Below are 21,747 nucleotides of genomic sequence, written 5' to 3'. Positions count from 1 at the left end.
CCGGCCGAGTCCACTGAACAAAGGGGAAACAACTTCCAGAAGCTTCTTACAGAAACTGCCACCGTAGCTCCCCTCTCACTAAACAAAACCAGAACATATGAGCAGCCTATCCTGAAAATACCATTTTGATGGGTAAGAAACTTCCTCTCTGTAATAAATTGTAAAGTATATGTATGTAAATAAGTTGAGATTTTAACAATCTTTCTGTCTTTTGATGGACAGAATCAAAGGACATCTTTCTTTCACTGTAGTGATATTAGAAAACAAAGAGTTATAATGGATCAGGTGTCAAAACACACTACACACGACTCCACATCCTTTACACCTAGAACGCAGATTGGGGAAATAAAGGATGAGGATTATGTTTATTTATGCAGGAATGTAGTGAACATCTGCCAAAATCTATCTAGTTATTTTAATTTTCCATTTTAACAAAGCTGATCATCTGCTCTGTCAGCAGCAAAGATCTTGCTCTAAAATATATATCAAGAGATCACCTGTCTTGTGCACCTTGTCCTCACTTAACATAAACAAAATATTAATGGTATCCGTCTGTAGGTATGATGGTGACCTGATGTCCTGGTTCTGGCTAGGACAGAGTTAACTTTCACCTGAGCTGGGTGGAGAACTGGAACTGGTGGCCCCTATAGCTGGGGCACCCAGCAGGGATAGTTAACTAATTAGCTAACAGCTGGGGTTAATTTACCCAGCTGAGCCCCAGGGCTGTTCCATCCCATCGGACACCATGCTCAGTGTATCAGTGAGGAGGGTGCTGAGGGGAGCCTCCTGCTACTTGCAAGAAACCAGGTGTGGAGCTTTGTGGTGAGCCATTGTACTGTATTTGTATTCCATCACTGTTTTGTTTTCTTCTGTCATTGCTGTTAAATTTACTTTTTGTTCAATCTCAACCCACGTGTTTTTGCTGGGTTTTTTTTGTTTACCAATTCTCCGTTCTGTCCCACTGGAGGGTGGGGGGAGTGAGAGAGAGACTGCGTAGTCTGGTCCAGATCAGCACTGAACTTCAACAGTTATTTTGGCGCCCAACGTGGGGCACGAAGGGTTGAGATAACAACTGATCTGACTTTTTTTTTTTTTTTCCTTGAAACAAATTTGTTTATACACCCTTATTGTATTGGTTGTTAGTTATTGGTTATGATGATGCAGGGGTTGGTTATGTTGTTGTATTGTCTAAGCTCCTGTATGTACTGTGTGTTCCCAGTGGTGTTTATCAGCTCAGGGAAAATGATGAGAGTTATCCTTCTGTTATACTACGCCATATCCATCGATGACATGGTGACATCAATGGCCTTAGAGATAAATTGCTATTCCTATGTGGACAGCTTCCCGAATTCTTTCACTTCCAGGGTAGTTAAACCACTTTTTGAGAACTTTGAAGATCTGGGGGATATTCAAGCCACTCTGATGTTGTTATGTATTTTGAATGTGTGCCAAGTCTTGTCTAGGGCTGCAAAACCGCTTTTTGGGAATCTCCTCCCGAGATTTACCCTAAGGCAAAATAGTAATATGTGGCATGGTATGAGGGAGAACAAGCTGACCTGCAATGTAGGGACTCAAACTCCTGTGGGAGGAATGCCAGGAGTTCTTCCCCCAACTATGAAGCAGCACCGTAAAACAACTTGTGTTGAACTGACCGCAACCCCCATTCCCTCTTCCCCACTGTGCCGCTCGGAGGGTGGGAGGAGTGAGAGAGAGACTGCGTAGTCTGGTCCCGATCGGCCCTGAACTTCGACACCTGAATTAGGTACATGGTCATTGATTCAAAATTAGCAGCTGGAGTTGTAGTAAGTAGAATTACAACTAAAATTTTTAGACTCTATCAGTAACTAAAATGCATGAAATTATGTGTACTGCTTAAAACAGTCACTCTGTATAATTGTAATACATAATCTTCAGACACCTATAAAAGCCAGTGACACAGAAATTGAAATATAAGCATTTTCCTGAAGGTGATGCTGAAGCCTGCAATGAAACTGTTGAACTCACCTTCTCTTTATATTTCAGAGTACACAGAAAGATTATATCATTGCATAAATATAAAATATAATATGATAATACAACAAATTGCCAAATTAGTGTTTAATACGAAACCTGACTTTTGTAATGTTCTGATTTTTAATATAATTGCTCAAAATACAAAATAGTGCATTCCAATTTTTTGGTTTTTTCCTGGTTTCCCTCCCTACCAAAATGAGAGAGAACAAGAGTTTACAAACTTTATATTACTTCAGTGCTCACTAACAGAAAAGAAAAATGTTAGAGAAGAGGATATTATCATATCATTTGAGTTAGTTAATGGGCTTTTATATTGCTTGCACAGCTGTCACTGGCCTGGAAGAATTTTATTATGTTAGTTTTAACAAGAAGAAGATAGAAGCTTTGCAGGACTGTAAGGACTTCAATAAAATGTCCGTTTTTCATAGGAAATCTGCCAGAGCCAGTAATCATCAGGGACTGACCTCCCTGGCTCAGGCTGCCTGAGGAGCTGCGCTGCCAGGAAACTCCACGCATTGCTGCAGCCCAGGCCAGCTGAACTTGGGCCTCCAGGCTGCTGACAGCACTCACTGCGTTTTGTTACTGTTGTCAAAACCTGAAGTTTTCTCTAATTGATGCTGCAGATAAGAACACATTGTTGATGCTTAGCACTTAGCAAAAAGGCAGCGTTCATGTAATTCACTACAACTATTTTGTATAGCATTGGAGAGAACTTGTTTCTGCGCGCTAAGTACAGTGCTATCAATAAAAATTACATCATCAGTCTCTCTCAATACCAATTAGTGGTTATTTTCCAGAACTGTCCAATTTAGATTAAGCTACGCTATTATGTTATTAGTACTTACATTATCCTGATGATCATGATGCACCTTCTTTAATTAGGCACATCATGTCTATATAAGATTGCTTTTTTGTAGACAGTCTTTTCAAATTTTTTTTTGTTAGAGACTCCTTAGCCTTATCGACACATTGCATTATGTTCCAAGAAACACGCAGCAATTGGGCCGTATCTCTGAATTACATGTGATCTTTTTGAAATATATTTTTTAATTCAACAATCAGAGGATTGCATTCAAGCAGCTTGGTGGTTACAGGGTGTTCCTCACACTTTTTTACTTCCTCCTCTGCCCATACAGCATTTTTGTCCTTTCTGAAATACACTCTCACAGAGGCAGCGCCAGTTTTCACTGCGGGCCTCAGCCATGCCCCGTGGTGCGGCCGTTGTGGAGCTGGCTGGAACCGACTGTGCCCGGGATGGGGACAGAGGCTGCCCCTGCAGGCCCTGCTGCCAGCGCCTTGCCACAGACGCTGAATAGAGTGCTTTTAAATGATATACCCAAAAAGACACTAAGGCATTGCTTTCCTGTCCATGATAACACCACCGATGTTTTAATATTTAGGTTTTCCAGGTCACGGTACTAATTGGCTTCAGAGACCGCAGGGCAGTATTTAGCTTGAAAGAGTTTCAGGCCTTTTGCATTTTCAAACATAGAATAGGGATGACTACTTAATAATGCATTTGAAATAAACATGGATGTTGACTGACTGCCATCAGCGACTGTTGCAGGGGCAGTTCCTCACAGCAGGTTAATCTGGTAAGGCCTAGTGCACAGGACGGTGGAGCTGTTCTTGACCAGAGTCTGTCGTGAGCGGCAGATGATGAGACACCATCCATCTCATCCAAAGCAGGGGGAGGCACAAATCCTAGCTGTTTTTTTCAGGTAGTGTTTTAATAATCTGTTTTTCTCTTTTCTAGAGACTGAAGCCATGGCCAAGTGACAAAGCAGAGGTAGTTCCTGGTGCGCAAGGTCCATGCGCCCTCCCAGGGGCCTGAACTCTGTGGCAGCAACTGGGGTTTCTCCAGGGCTCAGCCTGTCTTCCTCAGCCCCTTGCCGAGTCATAGCATCATAGAATGGTTTGGGTTGGAAGGGACCTTCAAAGGCCATCCAGTCCAACCCCCCTGCCAGGAGCAGGGACATCTCCAACCAGATCAGGTTGCTCACAGCCCCATCCAACCTGGCCTTGAATGTTTCCAGGGATGGGGCATCCACCACCTCTCTGGGCAACCTGGGCCAGTGTTCTACAACCCTCAGTGTAAAAACTTTTTTCCTAATATCCAATCTAAATCTACCCCCCTCTATTTTAAAACCATCACCCCTCGTCCTGTCACACCACACCCTGCTGAAGAGTTTCTCCCATCTTTCCTGCAGCCCCCTTTAGGCACTGGCAGGCCGCTCTAAGGTCTCCCTGGAGCCTCCTCTTCTCCAGGCTGAACAGCCCCAGCTCTCTCAGCCTGTCCCCATAGGAGAGGTGCTCCAGCCCTCTGATCATCTTCGTGGCCTCCTCTGGGCCCTCTCCAACAGCTCCACGTCCTTCTCATGTTGGGGGCTCCAGAACTGGACACAGTACTCCAGGTGGGCAGAAGAGTAGAGTAGAGGGGCAGAATCCCCTCTCTCGACCTGCTGGCCTGTAGTTAACTGCTCAGCCAGATAATACAGGGGGAAAAAGTCCTATCATATTTAATATATACTCGATGCAATATTTTCTCCATGTGGAATGGCTTGTTTGAATAGATCAGATGTTCAAATAGATGACATTAGCATACTATCTCTGAACAAAGCACTTTCCTCTGCGCTGAAGTTTTCCAGGTAATGGTAAAAAGTAATTTTAAAGGTTGATATTAAGGATAATTTAATGCATTCAGGGCACAACTGCATGTCTCTTGAAGCTGTCATAAACCATGCAAAACCACTTCCTCAGTGACTGTTGAGCATAAAAATGGAATTTGAAGAGTATAAGCTATTTATTTCAATTCAGTGACATACTCAGCAAAGCTTACAATTCTGTTACATTCCATAGAAATGTGGTGTCTCCTGAACATACAGATGATGCCATCTATCTTATAAATATCGATACAGTACTGCCTTTGTGTATATATGTGTATATATACAATATACACCCATCAGTATCTAGGGTAAGAATATATTTACTTTGCACAATTTAAATACTTTCAAAATTAGAGAGAAGCAGACAGTGGTTCTATACACTATCTCTGTTTTAATGCATATTGTTTCTAAAGTAAATAGCATCATGTTTTAAAATAGCAAAATTGTGATCATGACCTCAATGGCAGCATGGATGGCTTCTCTAGAATCTCTAGATATTCATTTTAGAAAATTTTTTCATTGCCCCATATTAAGTTTGAGAATTCCTCAGTTTGCTGATAGAAGCATTTATGAAGCTATATGGTATGGTTCCAAGCTAAAAACAAGCAAAAAATGTCAGGAATGTAAAGAATTTTTTTTTTCTGGTTATGTATTATAGCACTGAGAAAATGCAGTCTAGGCATGTTTTAACTGTTCCAAATAGATGCTACAGCACCTAAACAAACAGTAGATGACATTCAATAAAAAGACTTAGGTGGTCCAGAAAGCCACAGACTAAGCATAGCTACAACTTAGCCACCAAAATGTACTGAAAAATTGTTTTGTGTCCCTGTCCTGTGTCTTGAGCTGAGATTCATTCAATCTGAGGTCCTCTTCTGAATGCAAGATATACCAGCAGACTTGCTATATGCCTTTGGGGATTAGAGGACCCATCAAGGAAGTTGATTTGGAGATTTTTGTTTGGTTGGTTTTTTGGTTTTTATGTATTTGTGTGTCTCTCTGTCTGTTAGCCCTGTCTAAGATTTGAAGGGAGGTCAGGGCTCTGGTCCTATATTTTACAACATTGCTCTCCCAGGTTGCAGATTATTTGGGAGGGGTAGGATAGGTGTCCTTTATCTTTTGTTGAAACTTTGCCACTGACTGTCCAAAGTTCAGGAACAGAGAGGAGATACTAAGCAAAAATAAGACTGACTGTGTGCCTAAATGAGCTAAAGAGCAGTTTCCTTTAAGAGGAGTAATGCCAAGACTCTAGCTTCACGTGGGGCCCTTGGAAATACTTTTTGGCCTAGTGTTTCCTCTTGGGAAGAGATGTGTGGCTCCCAGTTTCAGATTCAGGAGCATGGGACTATCGTACAGAAACACCCATGGCTCCTGTACATGTAATAATTTTCTGGGCCTTAGTGAGCTGTTCTAAGGCTTTCATGACACTGTCCTATTCCTTCCTGAGTCTGTCCTGACCAAGTCTTTGATTTGGCAGGCTGAAGACCAGGCAGATCCATGGTGTTTATGGCTCAGTTACCCTTCTGTAACACAAATTGTAACACAAGGTCCTGCATGTCGTTCATGGCAATCCCAGGCACAAATCCAGGCTGGGCGGAGAATGGATGGAGAGCAGCCCTGAGGAGAAGGACTTGGGAGTGCTGGTGAATGAGAAGCTCAACATGAGCCGGCAATGCACCCTTGCAGACCAGAAGGCCAACCGCATCCTGCGCTGCAGGAGCGTGGCCAGCAGGTCGAGGGAGGGGATTCTGCTCCTCTACTCCACTCTGGTGAGACCCCACCTGCAGCACTGCGTCCAGTTCTGGAGCCCCCAACATCAGAAGGACGTGGAGCTGTTGCAGACAGTCCAGAGGAGGCCACGCAGATCCTCAGAGGGCTGGAGCAGCTCTGCTGTGAGGCCAGGCTGAGAGAGCTGGGTCTGTTCAGCCAGAGAAGAGGAGGCTCCAGGTCCAGTCTTCCAGTACCTCAAGGGGGCTACAGGAAAGATGGGGAGAGACTCTTCAACAGGGCCTGTTGTGATAGGACGAGGGGTAATGGTTTTAAAATAGAGGAAGGTAGATTTAGATTAGACATTAGGAAATAATTTTTTTACACTGAGGGTGGTGGAGCACTGGCCCAGGTTGCCCAGAGAGGTGGTGGATGCCCCAGCATTCCAGACCAGGTTGGATGGGGTTCTGACCAACCTGATGTGGTTGGAGATGTCCCTGCTCCTTGCAGGGCGGTTGGACTAGATGACCTTTGAAGGTCCCTTCCAACCCTAACCATTCTATGATTCTAAATAAAAAAAAAGTTTATAAGTATCAGATTGTGAGATCAAAAATCTACTGAATCGTGCAGGATTAGAAAAATTCTATTACCAGATTTTCAGGTCTACCTAGATAAAAATTAGGAAGGGAAAGACGAAAGTGCCTTTCATTTTGTGACAGTGGATTCAATTCTAATTAATTTATACACCACTGACATACACTGACATTCAGCATACACTTAGTTTCTCAGCTACTGATAGGAAACATTGTCAGGGTCATTACTTAAGGTGATTAAAGAGTAATGAACTATAATATAAAAATGTAAATTTTAGCTTACCGATAAAAAGAAATCTGCCCATAAGGTCCATTAGGCAGTACAGTAGCTTTTCAAAAGAAGTCACTGATACATCAACAAAGCTGTGTTCAAAGCAGACCAGCTAAGACACTTAAGAGATAACTGGAGAGGATCATCTTATAATTGTAGTGCAACTGAAATGACCCCAATGGTCTTATCCAGCCCTCTGATCTCTAAGTGTGGGGTAAACAGAACATGGCATTTGAGGGTGTAGACTGAATGAACAGAAAGCCACCTGTGACGTTAGATGATGGGTATTTTTCCAAAGTCAGCAGACATGGAAAGAGCAATTGCATTGCATCCACAACAAATGGGAAGATAGTAGGAGTAATTCAGAGCTGTGATGTTTCCTTCTTTTAAAAAAATCACAGCTCTCCACAGTGAAGATACATGAGTTCTCCAGTTTGTCAGCTTTGTAAATAAGCTGCAGACTTGTTAAGACAAAAATTCTCCAATTTCTTGTAAGGTAAGAAAATTACTTGCCTGATTGTACAATGAGCTTATGACACCCACACAGTGCCAGAAGGGAATATCAGCAGAGAAAATACTTGGCTTTTCTCATGAAGAGGGGTAGAAGGCATTTTCCAACAATACAGAAAAATCAGGCAAATTATTTTTATTGCAGTATTTTGACTTCTGGTTTTGCATATGTAGGGGCTTCTTAGGCAGAACTGCCATGTTCACTGCCCTTGGCAAGCAATGGAGTACTTATCTAGAGGCACAGCTTGAGTCATGATACCAAGGCTGACAATGAACGTGGCAGCTATTATATGTAAAAGACAGCTAATTAAAAAAAAAAAAAAAATTCTGTAAAATCAGATACTGAAATGGATTCCAAAGAAAAGTAGAAAACTAGATCCAAATCCACTGCTCAATTTTTTCTGCCACATTTCCTTCTGTCTTGCATCATCTGACGTCTCCCATCAAGGTGTTTTAACACCGCATTCCTCTTACACAGCATACAATCCTGACACCAAAATGCAGCAGCCTGTTTATCAGCACAAGGTCATTACTTTTATTTTCATAGAGTAAACAGACAATTTGCTACAGGTGACAGCATCATAAAGTTCTGTCATTGCTGTTCTAAGATACAATGTCGCAGTTAAAGCATGGAAGTCCTATCTATAATACATAACACGGTGATTGCTGATCCACTTGCTTTAGTCCTAACTTTTTGTTATTTCAACTACCTACAATTCCTATCCATGGATACACAGTTTGGGACTTTAGACAAGCCATCCAGAAGGAGTTTGCCTATTTTCTTTGTGTTCTATCTTGTTATCTATCATGTTGGTTTATTCATCTTGTCGATATCATATTTGTCAACACTGGTATTCATCCTAGCTTACCACGTCTCTAATTGTGCTGCCATGCTGTCTGTCTGCCGCTGACTGCTCTGTCCTGTCACTGTCATCACTGCGCATTTCAGCTCTCTATTGCCAACTGCACTGTGTAGTAAAGGGTAGATTCACATATTTGTATGAAGGTAGAAATGTGCACAGAACCAAGAGAGAGAAACTTTTTTTTTTTTCCTTATGTATTATTAGTCTTTATTGCCTTAGTTACTGCTATACCCCTTTATCTGTCCTGATAGGGTTCAGAGGAACTTGTCTGAGATATAGTGGGATTAGTCCACAGAAATCCACATTGACGCTATGCCATTTTAGCCATCCCTAGGGTCTATCTCAACAAGAAGATTCTGGTGTGTTCTCGATCCCTCTATTATCTTGCTGCTGCTTCACAGTAAGATATTGTCCTGCCATTTTCTACTAGACCACACAAATTATGTATGTTTAAATACAATAAAAATGGTAGTTACAAATGCTGAAAAGCAGGAGAGTAAAAGATAAATGTAGAGATATTCACATGTCTGTAGAGAGGTGTGGATATATTTTTGTGAAGCTACTATCATTTTCAAGAAACTTCCATCTAGGAAAATGTTATTCTTGCAGTTGTATAGCTTTGTGGAAGCATCAGTAGGTCCACAGACCAACGCTGCTGCATCAGTTGTGCTTTTAACAGTGGGCTCTGTGACCCCATAACTTCTTAACAAATGCTTGTTTACTTCCCTTTTCTTGCAAACTAAGGCTATACAAGAGACTTTTTACATTCACTTTGGTTTTACTGCAAGAAAAGTAGAGACTGGAAAAAACAAGAAGAAAACACCTGCGGGGGAAAAAAAAAGAAAAGAAAAGAAAAAAAAAAGAAAGCCAAAATTACCCTTTTTGCACTGATCTTAATCTGGCTGGCTCCATGTTCTTTTCCTCTTTTTTGTTGTTGCTAAACATGATGACTGGTGAGATGTAACTTGATTAGTATCTAAATGACCTAAATTCAGTCAATGGCTATTCTGCAAGTGAATGGTTTTATCCTATGAGCTCAGGCAGCAATTACTTGAGCTTAGTCTTGACAATTCCCAAGACATAGATATCCTTAAAAAAATCTTAAAGACAGAAGACTTTGGACAATAATGGTGTAACAAACAGTTCATTTTAAATACAGATTACTTCCACTACTTAAAATATACCATGAGGTCCTGTAAGATAGTCACTAAAATTTTGATTCATTATCTCCCACACATACTGTCAGGGAACAGCTCAGGAATAACACCAATGTAAATGAGGCCAATATCTGAATGTTCATTACTGTGAACATAATGAGTTCCCTGTAGTCATCTTTCCCAAATTCTAAAGGTTAACTTTCTTCAAGGGTCTTCCGGCTGATTTCATGCTCCATAGAGTATTCAGGACATTGCAGAAATTAGCATCCACAGTTATTGCCATCTGTCAACTATGAACACAAAGAAATTGCTAAGCTTCCACAGGCTTTCTTCAAAATTTGGATAAAAAATAAACTATTACAGTAATGGCATACATTTACCATTTACCATGACATCCCTTTTGTTTTTGCTGAAGTAAACAAACAAACAAATATATATAAAAAGAATAAACCTTGGAATAATAAGGAAGTGTAATGTAGTTAATTAAGCTGGCTACTTCTCAGTCTTGGTGACTGGATAATGAAATTAATTCTTAGTGCAGGACTAAGGAAGAAAACAGAATGTCATTCTCTGACAAATGTTCAATATTTCCATTTTCAACTCACAAGTGCCTCAGAATCTCTCACACTTTACTGCCCTCCTATAGGGTTGTAAGTCACTTTCTAAATCACACATTAAAAGCTCTGGCTATTTATCCTAGAACACTTGGTGTGCCAACTGCGTGAAAACCCAAGCACTTTTACTGTCACTTTAGTAATCAGAGATAATTCACAACTATCATCTCAAACAGTGTCACCTGAATATTTATGACCAAGACCTTTGTATTAAATGTCATCTGAAAGGCAACATATATAGCAGCATTATTTCTAGTAGCATTCTTTCTTACCACCATTCTGATTTAACATTAAGGCAAAGTGTAAATTGCCACGGCATGAAAACATTTTTGAAGGAAATATCTGTATATTGTTCAGAATACATTTTGCTGTGAGACTAAGACTGTCAAAAACACAGATTGCAGAGAAAGGAACCAAAGACATGATCAGCAATTAAAAAGTTAGTGTTATGAGTTGAGTTTTTAATTTGTTTCCCTTTAAAACAAAATGATAACTTGCATAAAATTTTCCACAGTCTCTATAAAAAAGACAGCAGACTGTTAGCTTCCCTTTTTCTTCTGCTAGAAAAATATCAGTGATTCAGGGAAATAATAAGCTGACACAAAGGCATGGCGAGCTGAACAAGTTTCCATTTTTGTTGTTGCATTGAGCTGAGAAAATAAATTTCTATGAATAACTCAGTAACCTTAACCTTCCGGTGCACTAATAGACAGTCCACTAGAAATTAATTATTTTTTTCCAAATGCACTGGTTTTTCACCTTCTCTGACAAATACACAATTTTAATTCTGTGGATTAAAATCCTTAAAAGAACAAATAATCTTGTGATGTATCAGACCCATCATTTCTCTTTTCTGATCAGGTGACTGTGAAAGTGTTTACTGCCTGAATGGGTCTATAGATATATAACTTAAGTATTCATAAGCCGTTGCACATACAGTGTAGCCATTCACTTTGCTTTACTGTGCATAACTTCCATTAAATTCCGATCACTATTTTGCTGAAAGCTACATATGGAGACAGAACTACAGTAAGAAATGAAAAAAAAAAAAAAGAAAAAGAAAAGGAAAAAGAAAAAGAAAAAAGTGTGAACAAATTTACAAGCTTACTATGCATTTATAGAATTGCAGATTAATTTACCCTGAGACAAGTATTTCTCCAGTTTATCAGCTTACATGCTTAGCTCCTTTAATATCTTCTGAGTGACTGCTGTTCATGGGCCATAACAGCTGTGCTCTGAAGCATCCTCGTACATTGCATAGAAAATCAGCACCAAACAACTTTCTTAAAACTGAAAAGTTGGAGCAAATAAATTCAACTACAAAGCTAGTGATTTTATTGTAACTTACAGAAGATAAAAGATATCATCAGAAAACTCTTATTGCCTGGAGTTAGTCCTCGAAGGGTGAGCTTTCACACTATCAGTATGTTCTGTGATTACAACAATCTGATTTTTGAGTGCAGAATTCTACTAGATATGGATAAATGCAGTAATAGAAAGTTACGCAAGAAACAACTATGTTAAATGCTCAGGGTAACAAATGAAGCTGTGAAATATCTATTATTTGAAATTAATAATGTTTGTGAATTTGTATTTTGCAGTATTACTTGCAATATATTCTTCAATGAAAAACGAAACTGACCATCTCCATCTCTGAGACTCTGCCATGGTGAAACGCCTACTTAAACTGATTAAATTTAGCAAGTGGCATTTTTTTCATTGACTTTTCCTTCAAGAATGCAACATTTCACTTTGTTCAAAGTAGGTTAAATTTTTTACAGGATGTATTTTTTTCAAGAGCTATTAATTTCCTTGCTTTTTGGGTGAATTGGTATGCAGGAGGTTAATAAAATGCCACATGATGCTTTTAATAGGACTTTTAGTCAGTCTCAATTTAGGATGCAGTTGAGGCTGCTAAGATGCTGGTTTTATTAATTCGCATTCCTCAGTTATCAAAAAGGAATAGGAAACACACTTTTAATTTTTCTTAATTATATGGGTATAAACAATGCCACAGTAGTCTGTCATAGTTCAGCCACACTTGGGACCAAGCTAGGCAGTCTCTCTCTCACTTTCCCCACCCTCAGAGGGAACAGGGAGAGATAACAGAAGAACAAGGCTCAAAGTTTGAGATAAGGACAGGGAGAGATCCTTGAAATTACGGTTATGGGCAAAACAGACTCGACTTGGGGAAAACTATTTGTTTATTATAAAATCAATGCAGCACAATGAGGAACAGAACAGAAACAACTTCCCCCCATCCCTCCCTCTTCCAAGGCTTAACTTAATTTCAATTAGTTCCACCTCATTCCCCCCCCCTGCCGAGCGGCACAGTGGGGAAGAGGGAATGGGGGTTGCGGTCAGTTCATCACACGTTGTTTTACGGTGCTGCTTCGTCGTTGGGGGAAGAACTCCTGGCATTCCTCCCACAGGAGTTTGAGTCCCTACATTGCAGGTCAGCTTGTTCTCCCTCATACCATGCCACATATTACTATTTTGCCTTAGGGTAAATCTCAGGAGGAGATTCCCAAAAAGTGGGTTTGCAGCCCTAGACAAGACTTGGCACACATTCAAAATACATAACAACAACATCAGAGTGGCTTGAATATCCCCTAGATCTTCAAAGTTCTCAAAAAGTGGTTTAACTACCCTGGAAGTGAAAGAATTCGGGAAGCTGTCCACATAGGAATAGCAATTTATCTCTAAGGCCATTGATGTCACCATGTCATCGATGGATATGGCGTAGTATAACAGAAGGATAACTCTCATCATTTTCCCTGAGCTGATAAACACCACTGGGAACACACAGTACATACAGGAGCTTAGACAATACAACAACATAACCAACCCCTGCATCATCATAACCAATAACTAACAACCAATACAATAAGGGTGTATAAACAAATTTGTTTCAAGGAAAAAAAAAAAAAAGTCAGATCAGTTGTTATCTCAACCCTTCGTGCCCCACGTTGGGCGCCAAAATAACTGTTGAAGTTCAGTGCTGATCTGGACCAGACTACGCAGTCTCTCTCTCACTCCCCCCACCCTCCAGTGGGACAGAAGGGAGAACTGGTAAACAAAAAAAAAACCAGCAAAAACACGTGGGTTGAGATTGAACAAAAAGTAAATTTAACAGCAATGACAAAAGAACACAAAACAGTGATGGAATACAAATACAGTACAATGGCTCACCACAAAGCTCCACACCTGGTTTCTTGCAAGTAGCAGGAGGCTCCCCTCAGCACCCTCCTCACTGATACACTGAGCATGGTGTCCGATGGGATGGAACAGCCCTGGGGCTCAGCTGGGTAAATTAACCCCAGCTGTTAGCTAATTAGTTAACTATCCCTGCTGGGTGCCCCAGCTATAGGGGCCACCAGTTCCAGTTCTCCACCCAGCTCAGGTGAAAGTTAACTCTGTCCTAGCCAGAACCAGGACATCAGGTCACCATCATACCTACAGACGGATACCATTAATATTTTGTTTATGTTAAGTGAGGACAAGGTGCACAAGACAGGTGATCTCTTGATATATATTTTAGAGCAAGATCTTTGCTGCTGACAGAGCAGATGATCAGCTTTGTTAAAATGGAAAATTAAAATAACTAGATAGATTTTGGCAGATGTTCACTACATTCCTGCATAAATAAACATAATCCTCATCCTTTATTTCCCCAATCTGCGTTCTAGGTGTAAAGGATGTGGAGTCGTGTGTAGTGTGTTTTGACACCTGATCCATTATAACTCTTTGTTTTCTAATATCACTACAGTGAAAGAAAGATGTCCTTTGTTTCTGTCCATCAAAAGACAGAAAGATTGTTAAAATCTCAACTTATTTACATACATATGCTTTACAATTTATTACAGAGAGGAAGCTTCTTACCCATCAAAATGGTATTTTCAGGATAGGCTGCTCATATGTTCTGGTTTTGTTTAGTGAGAGGGGAGCTACGGTGGCAGTTTCTGTAAGAAGCTGCTGGAAGTTTCCCCTTTGTTCAGTGGACTCGGCCGGGCCTAGGGCGGACCCACTGCTGGCCAGGGCCGAGCCGGTTGGTAGCAGAATGTTCTGTGATAAAGTCTCTGCGATAACGGATTTAAGAAGGGGAAAACAGAAAAAAAAAAAAGGAGAAGATGTGAAGACGCTGAGTGGGGGCAGAGAGGGGGAGGCGCGAGCCTTGTGGGCCTTGCGGCTGTGGCCCGTGGGAGGGACCCCACGCTGGAGCAGGGGAGGAACGTGAGGAGTTCTTCCCATGACGACAAAGCAGCGGCGTAAAACGACGCGTGATGGACTGACCGTAACCCCCATTCCCTCTTCACCCCTGTGCCGCTCACGGGGGAAGGTGGTAGAGATAATGTTAAGCCCGGGAAGAGGGAGGGGTGGGGGGAGGTTTATCGTGTTCTCTGTCTCATTATCCTGCTGTTTGTAGTAATAAATGAATAGTTTTCCCCAAGTCGAGTCTGTTTTGCCCGTGACGGTAACTTTAAGGATCTCTCCCTGTCCTTATCTCAAACCTGGAGCCTTTTTCCTTATATCCTCTCTCCCTGTTCTCTCAGAGGGTGGGGGCAGTGAGAGACTGCGTAGTCTGGCCCCTACGGAGGTTAAACTGCGACATCGTTTTAGGAGTAAAAATAACAACTATGTAGCAGAGATCCTCTAGCAGTGCTCACTGCTCAAGCACAAAAATCGGATGTCAATAGGTGTTATAACTCAGTCCTGAAACTCCTGCGTAAATAGAGATTCTGTTGTTTGTGCTTAGCTTCCTTCTAAGGCCACTCATCTTGGGACTTTCCCGTCTGGACATACTGCTTCCACCAACTCACCTTTTTAGATTTATCGGCAGGAAAGTTAAGACAGAATGCTTCAACTTGGGCCAGCTTGACCAAAAATCCACACAGTGAGAGTAAAGTGACTTATCAGTATGGTGTAGGATTTGTAGTACAGCCTGAGAAGTCACCACTATTTGGCAGCACTTGTTGTAAACTCCTGGTGCTTGTGGAGGGAGATGGGGGATGGGTGTTGTCTTCTACTAGCAATAAAAAAATATTCGGAATAGACTTTTAAAGTGCAATCTTGTGAAGTGTATAGATGCCAAATATAGCTATCTCTTCACACATCATACTCTAAAGCAAGGCTTGCCTAATTTCTGAGGCTGTGGGGAATTCTCATGAGAAGATATTGATTCATCAAAAGCATCATACTTCACAGACGTGTACAGCTTTGATAAGTTTTAATACGGAGAAATCTGTCAGGAATCCTCGGTTTATCGAGAAAAGCTCTTTGTTAATAAACTTCCCTCTCTGACAATGTGGTGTCCCTGGAATTTGCCGGCAGAACAGGAAATCCTTGCTCATAGGCTCAACCTGAAAGAGTATCCTGAAAGAAAAAGCGCGAGTTCATGTACACTATACAGTGTTTTACATAAGTGGGATTTCCAGAGGTACCTGCTCAGTTCTTGGCAGATTTCCACAGGACCTCCAATCCAGAATATTGAAAACTACTGATTTAATGCCAAGTAGAACAATTCCAAGATGAATGTGAAAAAACAAAGCCCCAGGGAAACCATCACTTGTTTACAGGGCCTTGGCTTCAGATATGGAAAGCCCTGGCTCTGGACATGATGGGTAGCACTCTCTCAGGGTTGCCAGAAGATTTAATACCAATAATAGAAGTAGTTCTGATATATGACTTGTTATTTTCTATAAAAGTTTGAGCAGGCAAGAAGTGGCTTGACATTTTTCAGAGAAAAGGGAGAAAAAAAAAAATCCTACCTGTCTCTTCAGTGCCAGCAGAAGTCACAGCCTCTTTCTTTCGGTGGGACCATGTAACATCAGGTGCTCAGCAACTCATCTGACAAGGTAGAGCTCTCTAGTTATCTGACATATGACTGGTGGAGCAAAACGGCTTGAGCCTTTCCTGTCACCGAAGGTGACAAAGGCATTGTATCTCCACTCTTCTGGACTAAGAGACTAACTGCATTCATTCTGTGAAATACTGAGCGGTCCTGGTTATTGTCAAATGGGCTGCACGTCTTGAACTCTGACGGGGTGTCCTCTGAGGCCAGTGACAGTGGTACATTATTATTGATTGACATTGTCCACAAGTGAGTCAGAGCATGGTCCCTTAATACTAGCACTGTGCAAACACAGAAAACAATTATTATTTTTTTTGAGGGAAAAAAAAAAAAACCCCTCTACCATTGTGAATTCAGAACATTTTTCTGAGCTCCTATCATTAATATCTGAAATAGAAGTACTCTAAAGATAGTACAGGTGTCTTTGCAGACTGTGGATGATCTTGTGGACTACCAGTGGTCCAGAAGCCACAGATGAAGAGTCCAGACACTTGCTGAGTGCGGAACAAACTCCATTTCATAATGAGCAATAATTAATAAGGCAGCTCTTACAATGAGGTGTTTCACAATTACCTTTCTAATAAAAACCTTAACTATCTACTCCCTTCCTTTCAGTGGAAGGAGATAAAATTATCATGTCGAAAGACTGATTCAATAGTTTATGACATTCAGATACAGGCTTTAGTATTTTCCGCTAAATGTTCTGCAGCTGGGGCAATGCCAATTCTGTTGTACATGCCATGGCATTTCAGGGATTCTTGCTAACACAATAAGGAAAAAAAAGGATTGCAAAAGGAAACAGAATGGTAAAACTGTCAAAACCACAAGATGGCAATACCGCTTAAAATATAAAGCTTACTCAACTAATACATTAGTGTTATGACCATTGATAGCAGATAGCACGCATACCACTTGTTTACAACTACAGTGTAAGATGGATACTTTCAAGGAAGATGTCGTAGTTCAGCCCCGATCAGGACCAGACTACGCAGTCTCTCTCTCACTCCCCCCATCCTTCAAGAGAACAGGGGGAGAGAATATAAGAAAAAGGGCTCGAGGTTTGAGATAAGGACAGGGAGAAAATCCTTAAAGTCACCGTTACGGGCAAAACAGACTCGACTTGGGGAAAACTATTCATTTATTACTACAAACAGCAGGAGAATGAGACAGAGAACAAGATAACCTCCCCCCACCCCTCCCTCTTCCCAAGCTTAACATTATCTCTACCACCTTCCCCCCGAGCGGCACAGGGGTGAAGAGGGAATGGGGGTTGTGGTCAGTTCATCACACGTTGTTTTACGCCGCTGCTTCATGGTCGGGGAAAGAACTCCTCACATTCCTCCCCTGCTCCAGCGTGGGGTCCCTCCCACGGGCCACAGTCCTTTGTGAAACTGCTCCGGCATGGGTCATCTCTTCCACGGGTGCAGTCCCTCCAGAACGGCTGCCCCAGCGGGGCCTCCACGGGCCACAGCCGCCTTCAGGCACCCGCCTGCCCCGGCCTGGGGTCCTCCCCGGGCTGCAGGGGGACAACCTGCTCCACCATGGTCTTCACCACGGGCTGCAGGGGAATCTTGGCCAGGAGCCGCATTACTGCTCCCCCTCCTTCTGAACTGACCTTGGCCTGTACAGCCATTCCTCTCACAAGAAAAGTTCTTCACAACAGGCTGGCAGACGCCTCTCAGAATCTCTTCACATCATCTATCTCATCTCCTCTCCACTTCTTGCAGCCGGGCCGGGCCGAGTCAGGCCCAGTCACCGCCTGGCGAGAGGCCTGCAAGGCCCATGAGGCTCGCGCCTCCCCCTCTGCGCCTCTGCCCCCGTTCAGCTTCTTCACATCTTCTCCTCTCTCTTTTTTTTCCTGTTTTCCCCTTCTTAAATACGTTATCGCAGAGGCGTTATCACGGGACATTCTGCTACCAATCGGCTCGGCCTTGGCCAGCAGCGGGTCCGCCCTAGGCGCGGCCGAGTCCACTGAACAAAGGGGAGCGACTTCTAGCAGTTTCCTACAGAAGCTGCCACCTTAGCCCCCCCCCCACTAACAAAACCACCACAGAAGAGAATCACAAGTTAGCAATATCCACAGGTTTTGTTTTAAATCTCCTTTTAACACAGACTGTAGAACAGGTTCTGTTTCAAGATTGCGGCTCAAACTCCAGTGGAACAATGCTGCTGGATTTCAACACAAAACACATGTGAGATAAGAATGAACGTCTTACAATCATGAAACATACTGCACACTCATTTTCTCTTTCATGTCCTCAGTTTCTGGAGGATAGAAATTTGAGGTCATTAAAAAGTGTCTGGCAGTTATTGTTGTTGATTGGTAATTACAGACACTTTCAGACAGCAGAGAGAGCAGATGCAGGAAGCTGCTGTGGCATTGCTTCATCAATATAAAATGTGTTGCACCCAAAAGGTGTCATTCAGAGCAAACAGATAAAATGATACTGCATACTAAAGGGTAAACCTCGTGTTCCCATTTCTGGGGCACTGCCTGGTTATGTTATTAAATACTTATTGATATTGTCTCTTATAACAAAACAAAGAATCACACCAAACCAAAGTGTTTATGCAGCAGCAGCTCCAAGAAGATAGGTGGAGAGCTTCACAAGCAATGGGAGTAAGAACTAGATGGTCTCACAGCCAGGCTAAGAGGTTCGTCAGAGGCGTATGAGCTCTGTATGAGAGCTGTACATGAACACACACACGTATGCTTACGCACTGCTAAAAGGAATGATGGAAAATAATAAAGAAAGTCTATTCCAAGGACATACGCAATGATATAAAAATAGAAAATCTGGTCTTGGATGCACAATGTATAGTGGCAAGAGGAAACACACACGTGCCTCCAGAATCATGAGGGAAATCACTTTCAGCAGGCAAGCACTTCCCGGTTCGGTTCCTGTCTCTCCGACAGGACTCTGCTCGGGAGCTGGCAGCTGCAGGCTGCGGAACTGCTGATTTGCCATGGCGCAGCACGGAATAGTTGTTAGTCTAACCAACTGCCGTGACAAACTCAGTACATCCCTTTCTGTTTACATTGACAAATGCAAATAGCTACATAAATTGCGAGTTCAGAGCCTCATCCAAGGTATGTTTTTCAGCAGCATAAACGCAGTGCGCAGTACTGGTCATAGCATCATAGAATGGTTTGGATTGGAAGGGACCTTCAAGGGTGATCTAGTCTGACACCCCTGCAAGGAGCAGGGACATCTTCAACCAGAGCAGGTTGCTCAGAGCCCCATCCAACCTGACCTGGAATGTTTCCAGGGATGGGGCATCCACCACCTCTCTGGGAAACCTGTTCCAAGTGTTCCACCACCCTCAGCATAAAAAAAAATTTCCTAATATCTAATCTGAATCTACCTCCCTCTATTTTAAAACCATTTCCCCCCGTCCTGTCACAACAGGCCTTTCCTGCAGCCCCCTTTAGGCACTGGAAGACCGCTCTAAGGTCTCCCCAGAGACTCCTCTTCTCCAGGCTGAGCAGCCCCAGCTCTCTCAGCCTGGCCTCACAGGAGAGGTGCTCCAGCCCTCTTATTGTCTTTGTGGGGTTGGGCTTCTGGGCTGCAAGGGCGCATTGCCGGCTCATGTTGAGCTTCTCGTCCACCAGCACTCCCAAGTCCTTCTCCTCAGGGCTGCTCTCCATCCATTCTCCCCTGTATTTGTGCCTGGGATTGCCACGACCCAGGTGCAGGACCTTGCACTTGGCCTGGTTGAACCTCGTGAGGTTTCACAGGCCCACCTCACCAGTCTCTCCTTCTGGATGGCATCCCTTCCCTTCCAGCGTGTCGATCGCATCACACAGCTTGGTGTTGTCGGCAAACTTGCTGAGGGTGCACTCTGTCCCACTGTCCATGTCACCGACAAAGATGTTGAACAGGGCCGGGCCCAGCACGGACCCCTGAGGCCACTTGTCACTGATCTCCACTTGGACATCAAGCCATTGACCACCACTCTCTGAGTGCGGCCATCCAGCCAACTCCTTATCCACCAGGTGCTCCATCCATCAAACCCATGCCTCTCCAGTTTAGAGAGAAGGATGTTGTGTGGGACAGTGTCAAAAGCCTTGCACAAGTCCAGGTAGATGATATCCGTTGCTCGTCCCTTGTCCACCGACACTGTCACCCCATCGTAGAAGGCCACCAAATTGGTCAGGCACGATCTGCCCTTGGTGAAGCCATGTTGGCTGTCACCAACCACCTCCTTGCTCTCCATGTGCCTTAGCATGGTCTCCAGGAGAATCTGCTCCATCACCTTGCCAGGCACAGAGGTGAGGCTGGAGTGGTCAATGCAGAGGATTGTTATTGTATTTAACTGCAGGGTTTTTTTCCTGAATACACACTATAGTGTGTAACTCCCATTAACTTTAAGATAGACTCTAAGAACATTAAAACAGAAGTAGAACATACCCTGAGGAAAAAAAAATTCTGTCCTTGGATGCTTATGTACACAGCTGCTATTGACATCAGTATAAGAGTCCAGTCCTTAGCCCTAAGTATGTCCACTTCTACTGGAACTGAGCTCAATTCTCATGGAAAAGTCTTACAGAATGCCCAGAAAAACAGCAACTCCTAAGAATATGTTTTAAATCAAACAATTTAAAACTAAAATGTTATTAAACAATGAGACACTTACTGTGTTCCACAAAACTGATTTCAAAATAACCAACAGCAAGTGTCTCACCCTACTTACCTCTGTCTTGTGTCTTCAACTGCACAGTCCCACTCTTGCAGATAGAATTCTTTTCAAGGAGTTGCTATAAAGTGGCAGATGCATCCACTTTTTCTACTTGCTGCTTGCCTAAACATTCAGGCATTGTGGATGTACAGCTCAGGCGTGATTTTCAGCCTAGATTATTATGCATGATTAGTGTCATTAGCCATTAATATCTACTCTTCATGAAAGCCAAAACTTCGCATTGATCTCGATGTAACTTCTCTGTCATAATTCAAGTTTTCCTGAGAAAGAAGTAACAATTCCACAAAGAGGTATTAGGAATTGAATTTTCTCCTATATGGCATTTAGGTTAGACGTTCACACCTAGTTAGGAGTTTACATATCCTGTGTGGAATTCTGCCTTTACAGGTGATTAGGCGAAGAGCTTAGCTGCCTTGCAACTCAAATTCTCAACCTGTATGCAGTGAAGTAGGGATAACGGACATATACGCAGCAGACTGAGAATGTCAAGCCTTTAGTATCAAGTGTATGGAAAACTGCATGGCCTTGGTGCTTAGAAACGGGGATCAGAAACCTTCCATGGTTTATCATATCAGGCCATCTCTGCTACAGGTCAGGATGCAAAAGTGCCCCCTGAATCAGTGGGGATCTGGAAGGAGATCTGGAGAAGATTTATCAGAACTTTCAGTATTTTCCTGTTCAAATATGGAAACAGACTGTGGGCCAGATTATATATATATATTTTTATATATATATACGTGTCTTCAAAAACCAGTAGGAAATACCCCCCAAAATATAGTAATATCTGATATTATTGATAAT

The sequence above is a fragment of the Chlamydotis macqueenii genome, chromosome 8 (genome assembly GCF_036417535.1).
Source record: "Chlamydotis macqueenii isolate bChlMac1 chromosome 8, bChlMac1.mat, whole genome shotgun sequence".
Lineage (NCBI taxonomy): Eukaryota > Metazoa > Chordata > Aves > Otidiformes > Otididae > Chlamydotis > Chlamydotis macqueenii.
Note: the sequence above shows the minus strand (reverse complement) of the source record.